The 7,238-nt window shown below is 36.2% G+C and overlaps 1 pseudogene; it reads right to left on the reverse strand.

Moving 5' to 3' along the window:
* Positions 1–4,994: 4,994 nt before the first annotated feature.
* On the reverse strand, positions 4,995–6,622 carry LOC101040552 (phenylalanine--tRNA ligase beta subunit-like; annotated as a pseudogene).
* Positions 6,623–7,238: the final 616 nt, after the last annotated feature.

A 7,238-nucleotide genomic window follows, 5' to 3' on the forward strand; every position in this document is an offset into this window, starting at 1 on the left:
CCTGTATCTCAGAGGGACAGAGGGAGGGTTTACAATTGTAAGCTTTATTTATTTATTTTTAAGTAAATGGTACAGGAAAGTGGAAGGGAGTATCAGTGGCCTATCATCAGGTGTTGGCTAGAACAAAATGTCAATTCTTTTTTCTTTTTTTTTTTAATTGCATTTTAGGTTTTGGGGTACATGTGAAGAACATGCAAGATTGTTGCATAGGTACACACATGGCAGCGTGATTTGCTGCCTTCCTCCCCATCACCTATATCTGGCATTTCTCCCCATGCTATCCCTCCCCAACTCCCCACCCTCCACTGTCCCTCCCCTATTTCCCCTTGACAGACCACAGTGTGTGATGCTCCCCTCCCTGTGTCCATGTGTTCTCATTGTTCAACACCCGCCTATGAGTGAGAACATGCGGTGTTTGATTTTCTGTTCTTGTGTCAGTTTGCTGAGAATGGTGGTTTCCAGGTTCATCCATGTCCCTGCAAAGGACACGAACTCATCGCTTTTTTATGGCTTTGACAGCCTTGATCAAGTCTTCAGATAGTAACTCAGAGCACCCTGGGTCGACCCAGGGGTTTGGCTTAGGCAAGCAGAAGCCAAGCCAGCATTGGCCAAGTCTCAGTTCAGGTGGGGGAGCCCTCAGTTCTCTGTGCAGGGCATAGGACAGTACAGAGAGGTAAAACGAGTTGGAGTGATGGATACTATTCCTGGTTCTACAATTCATAAGTAGGAAAAACAATGCTTCTCTTATATCGTGAGGATCAAAAGGGATAATATATGTAAAACGACTTGGACAACAGAAATATTTTTAATTCTGAGAATCATAGTTGGAGATCTTGGCTCCCTCTCCTGCAATGAATTAATGTAGCAGCATAAATGGCCAGGTCCTTCAACGGAGGAACCCTGAGGGTGAGACTGCCAGAACTTTTTCATTCCCTTTGTAAAGTGCTTGCTTACAACTGATGCATCACACTTGTTTCCTTGTTTTTTTAATTTATTTTACTTTCCCCCTTTTCTCTTTGGACTTGCTTTCTCTGCTTAACGCACTGCAACCCAAAATCCACTGCCAGGAGGGAAAACGCTTTAAAAGGAATGCTAAGTATGTTCAAAGTGTGACCAAGATTATTTTTTAATTTTAAAGGCTTTTTTGGTATTAGTATTATATTTAAAAAGATGGAATTTGATAATTCTTACTACTATTCTGCATATCCATGAAATATGTTGCTTGGAAAATATTCAGTTCTCTGAAAAAGGCGATGATGTCATATCTCACTTTAGAGGATTAATGAAAATATTCAAATGATGTACTAGTTTATCAACCTGAAAGCTTAATGAATGTAAAACACTTTTTGAATTTGGTTGAAAACGCTAGATAAAGTTTTGTTTTTACTTTGTATATTCTTAATCTTCTCTCCCTAGTGGGGTAGTTGCTAAAGCTTCTTGCAGGGAGTGCTAAGGAATAATGTCTTGTTTTTATAATGCTTTTAAAAGTGCTTTTCATGATCTCATTTGATCCTCACAACACACTGTGGAACTTGTTAGGGTGAGGGCTAGCCTGCCAGCAGCATGGATGAGAAAACTGAAGCCCAGGAATGTGTGACTGAGTGGCAGAGATAAATACAGGGGCTGGATCTCCTGCCTGTTAATTGGAGGTGCCATGAAGTACTGCAGACTTAGTCCACAGCTAGCAGTTTTTGAATAGACAGTGGCAGCAATGGGGTTTTGTATATTTAGTGGAATTTCATAGTTAAGCTTTACATGTCGTCAAATGTTCAGGGAAACCTTGTTTTGGGATTAAGTTGAGATTACTGTTCAATGTGGTGTTGAATATCCCATATAGTAAAATGTTGAAAGGTTTAAAACTAAGAACAGTCTCTTTTGATATCAGGATGTTTCCTTTTTTCAAAAACATTGTCTATTAAAATATAATTTAAATACCATATGATTTACACACTGAAAGTGTACAACTTAATGCTTTACTATATTCAGATATGTACAACTATCACCACAGTCTCCTTAATTATATATATATATGTGTGTGTGTGTGTGTGTGTGTGTGTGTATATATATATATATATATATATATATATATATATATATATATGTATATCTATTTAGAGACAGGGTCCTGCTCTGTCACTCAGGCTGGAGTGCAGTGGTGCAATCACAGCTTACTGCAGCCTCAACCTCCCAGGCTCAAGCAATCCTCCCACCTCAGCCCATCACCCCCAACCAAACCAAGTAGCTGGGACCACAGGCACTCACCACTATGCCTGACTAATGTTTAAATTTTTTGTAGTGGTAGGGTCTTGCCATGTTTCCCAGGCTGGTCTAAATTCCTGTTATCCATCCTCCCACTTTGGCCTCCCAAAGCACTGGGATTACAGGCATGAACCACTGTGCACAGCCTCACAGAACACTTTAGAATATTTTCATCAGCTCAAAAAATAACTTTGCACCCTTTAGTTATCACCCTTGTATTCCCCATCTATCCCAACCCTAAGCTAGAACTAATCTTTACGTGTCTGTAGATTTCTCTGTACCAGATTTTTGTGGGAATGAAATTATATAATATGTGGACTTTAGGGAGGGAATTCTTTCACTTATAATGTTTCCAAGGTTCATCTAAGATGTTAGATGTATCAGTGTTTCCTTCCTTTTTATGGCTGAGTAATATTCTATTGTATGGTATATCTTTATCAGTTGGTGGAGATTTGGGTTGGTTCTAACTTTTGGCTATTGTGAATGTTACTGCTCTTCATTTTTTGTACACAGTTTTATGTGCACATATGTTTTTATTTCTCTTGGCCAAATACTTCAGAGTGAAATGACTGGGTCACATAAGAATTTTATGTTTGAGGAGCTGCTAGATTGTTTTCCAAAGTGCCGTCACCATTTTTCATCCCCCCTAGTAATGTATAAGGGATCCCATTTCTCAACATCCTTGCAAGGACTTGTTATCATATGACATTTATAATTGAGCCATCCTAGTAGACATGAAATGGTATCTCATGGTGGTTTTGACTTTTATTTCCTTGAGGACTAATGTGAGCACGTTTTCATGTGCTTATTGGCTATTTGTGTATATTCTCTGAAAAAATCTCTAGTCGGATCCTTTGCTCATTATTTAGCTGGATTGTTTGCTTTTGAGATATAAGAGTTCAAAAAAGTATTCTAGATATGCCTCTTAGACATATGATTTGCAAATATTTTCTCCCATTCTGTAGGATTTTATGTGGTGACCTTTGAAGCATATGGTTTAAAATTTTATGGAAAGCTATTTCCTTCTGTTGCCCATGGTTTGGATGCTGTATGTATGAATCCATTGCCAAACCCAAGGTCATGAGGATGTGCAATTTACTCCTGTGTTTTCTCCTAAGAGTTTTACAGTTTTAGCTCTTACATTTAAATGTTTAATCCATTTGGAGTTAATGTTGTATATGGTGTGAAGGAAGAGCTCAAGTTCATTTTTGTGTATGTGAATATCCATTTGTCCCAGCACTATGTGTAGAAAAGTATATTCTTTCCCCATTGAACGGTCTTGGCACTCTTGTTGAAATCAGTTGAGTATAGATGGATGGTTTTATTTCTGGACTCTCAGTTCTATTTCTTTGATTTATATGTCTATCTTTATGCCAGTACCATAATATCTAGACTACTATTCTTTTGTAGAAAGTTGAAAATCAGAAAGTATGAGTCCTTCTTTTTTTATTTTCAGGATTATTTAGCTATTCTTGGTTCCTTAAATTATATATGAATTTGATAATCAGCTAATCAATTCTCACAAAGAAGTCCATTGGGATTCTGGTAGGGATTACATTGAATCTCTGAATCAGTTTAGGGAGTACTCCCATTGTGTTGTCTTCTGATGCATGAACATATGATGTTTTCCACTTATTTAATGTCAATAATGTTTTGTAGTCTTCAAAGTTTGGAACTTCTTTTGTTAAATTTATTTCTAAGTATTTTATTCTTTTTGGTATTATTTTGAATAGAATTATTTTCTTAATTTTATTTTTAGATTGCTTATTTGCAAATATACAAAATACAATTGCACAATTAATTTTTGTGTATTGATCTTTTATCTTGTAACCTTGCTAAACTTTTTAGTTATAGTAATTTTTTTAGTGGATTTCTAAAAATTTTCTATATATAATATCAGATAATGTCATCTGAATAGAGATTGTTTTACTTCTTCCTTTTCTATCTGGGTGCCTTTTTCTTTTCTTACCGAATTGGCCTGAGTAGAACCACTAGTACAATGTTGAACAGAAGTAGTAAGAGCAGACATCCCTGTCTTGTTCGTGCTCTTAGTGGGGAAAACATTCAATTTTTCACCAGTAAGTATGATGTTAACTATTGGTTTTTCAGAAGCCCTTCATTATGTTGAGAAAATTCCCTTCTATTCCTAGTTCTATTACTTCTATTACTTTTTATTATGAATGAGCATCAGATATTGTCAAATCTTTCACTTATTGGAATAAGTAATTTTGATTTTTATTATACTGATATAATGTATTAAGTTAATTTTCAGATGTTAAATCAACCTTGCATTCCTGGGATAAATTCTACATGGTAATGGAATATAATCCTTTTGATATGCTGCTGGACCTGATTTATTAGTGTTTTGTTGGGATATTTTACATGTATATTCATAAGAGATATTAGTCTATAGTTTTCTTGTAATTTTTCCCACCTGGTTTTGGTATCAGGTTAATACTGGCCTCATAAGATAATTTGAGAAGTACTCTCTCCTACCTTTTGGAAGAGTTTGTGAAAAATTAGTATTTATTCTTCTTTAAATGTTTGGCAGAATTTGTTAGTGAAGCCATATGGGTTTTGGCTTTTCTTTGTGGATAGGATTTTTTGTTGTTGTTTTGCTTTTGACAGTGCTTTCTACTTTAAGGCACAAATGAATGTTTCCTGTGGAGGAGGAGTAAAGGACATCAGGGAAGGAGAAAGGGATACTTGGGAAGAGAATCACACAAGACCCATCTTCACAAAAATGGCTCAATATTGATTTCCAGGGAGGAATAGGGCATGGTCAGCTCAAATTTGGTGCTAACATCAGGATGAAAGACTCCAAGCTCCCTGATACTTTGACTCCTGGCAAAGATCTCTGCACATCGCCCAGGGAAGAAAGCAGTACCTTTTCATAATTTGATCACATATCCCCCTTTATCTTCAAATGTTCAACAGGAGGTACATTGAGCAGCTGTGTAATTCTGTCCAGATGCATATGGATGACCTTAAACCCAGGATTCTTATAATAAACAGCAAAGAGATGCCGGTAGTTTTTTGTGCCTACATCTCTGTTAGAATCTTATTGCACTGTTACAGATTTCAAATAGTTTCAGAGGAAAGAGCATCTGATTTGTTTCTATGGTCTTCAGAGCACCAAGATGAAGGATACTGCATGCCACCTGTAATCGAGTTGTTTTAGTTTTACATATGTGGACTACTTTTGTTGTAGAGATATCCAAACAAAGTTTATCAGAAATATCATCTTGGAACAGAGAGCAAAGGTGAGTGCTTTAGTGAAGTGGATTCAGCTACCATGTCATGTCTGAGAAGTTTTTTGAGCTTATTAAGAGGAAATTGATTACCTGTGGTGTTTATGGGAAAGTCATATGAATATTGTTATATTCATAAGCAATTGCTGCATCTTCTACAATATCACCTGCATGGTTTTATTCTCAATATGATTCTCATTGCCTATGACTTTGGACTTCAAATACATTCTGGTCAGAAGCTAGGCAAGATTTTCTGGAGTTTCTTTGATTCCATTTTTTTTCTTTTTGATAACGAGATCAACTTTCACTATATCTTTTAAAAAATGTTTTCATTAAAATGTTTTTTATAGAGATGGGATCTCACTATGTTGCCCAGGCTGGTCTAGAACCTCTGGGCTCAAGCAATCCTCCCACCTCAGCTTCCCAAAGTACTGGGATTACAGGTATGAGCTACCACATCTAGCCTCACTATCTCCTTTTGGTAAGCTAGTTCTGGAAAAGTATATGATTTTTCATTAGGAAAAGTACCTCAGTTGCTTCAATCATAAGTTGGTTCTCAATATTTTCATGGAAATCGGTGTCAAGATAATATAAAGAATTCTTTTTTGCCTTAGTAAAGTCAGTTCCTGTGCATTCGATAAATAACTTTCTAGTATTTAGTGTTATTTTGGAGTGATCCTCATTAGTTATGGAAGGCATTGAAAGGATGACACCCTTGCTATCATAGATAACTAGGTACAGGGGTTTATTTTCAATGACATGTTAATAGTGTTTAAGGTGGTTGTCAGTCTTGCAGCATGTTCATTGGCTCATAGACTGTATACTCCTTAGCCTTATTTAGGGCTTGAAACTGATATCTAAAGGACACTTTGCACAGTAAAAGTTAATGGGTAACAAAGTGTCCAGGTCATGGGTTCCAACAGCAACCAATGCTCTCTTCCTGCAAATATCCTGATGTAATTTCTCCTGACGTTCAATGAAGCTGTCATACTGACCTTTAGTAAACCTTAGATTTTGGAAACTGCTGCTACTATAAAAGGGCATACCTTAGCTATCTTTTCTGTGATAATCAATTTCTGGATTTTTCCATTAGACATTATCTATTTATATGCCAGAGCCTTTATCGTTTCTTTGAAGACCTGAAGTCCTCAAACCAATCCTTGCAGACACATGAGACAATATCTATTGACAGAGATGTTAAATTTGTAAAGACCATTAGAGCCCTTTCTGCCTTTACATTGTCTTGTTTGTTACTTTTTATTTCCTTCTCAGCAGTAATTCTCAACTTCCAGACCAAACTGAAAACAGTTCATCAAATTCTTCATCAGTGTAGATCTGGCCCAGGGCTTGGAAGAACAGAAGGTGCTTCTTTGTGGTTTTTTGATTACTGATTCCATCTCTTTACTTATTACAAGTCTATTTATGTCATCTATTTCTTCTTGAGTCACTTTGAGTAAGTCGTATCTTTTAAAGTATCAGTTTCGTCTAGTTTATCTGATTTGTTGGCGCAGATTGTTCATAGCATTCCTTTATAGTCTTTTTTTATTTCTGTAAGGTCATTAGTAATGTCCCTCTTGTTTTTGTTCTTGAGTCTTTTCTTTTTCCCTTGGCCAATCTAGCTTAAGTTTGCCATTTTTGTTGATTTTTTTTTCAAAGAATCGGCTTTTGGTTTCATTGATTTTTGTCTGTTGTTTTCCAATTCTCTGTTTCATTAACTTCTGCTCTAAT

The sequence above is a fragment of the Saimiri boliviensis genome, chromosome 12 (assembly GCF_048565385.1).
Source record: "Saimiri boliviensis isolate mSaiBol1 chromosome 12, mSaiBol1.pri, whole genome shotgun sequence".
NCBI classification, from domain to species: Eukaryota; Metazoa; Chordata; class Mammalia; order Primates; family Cebidae; genus Saimiri; species Saimiri boliviensis.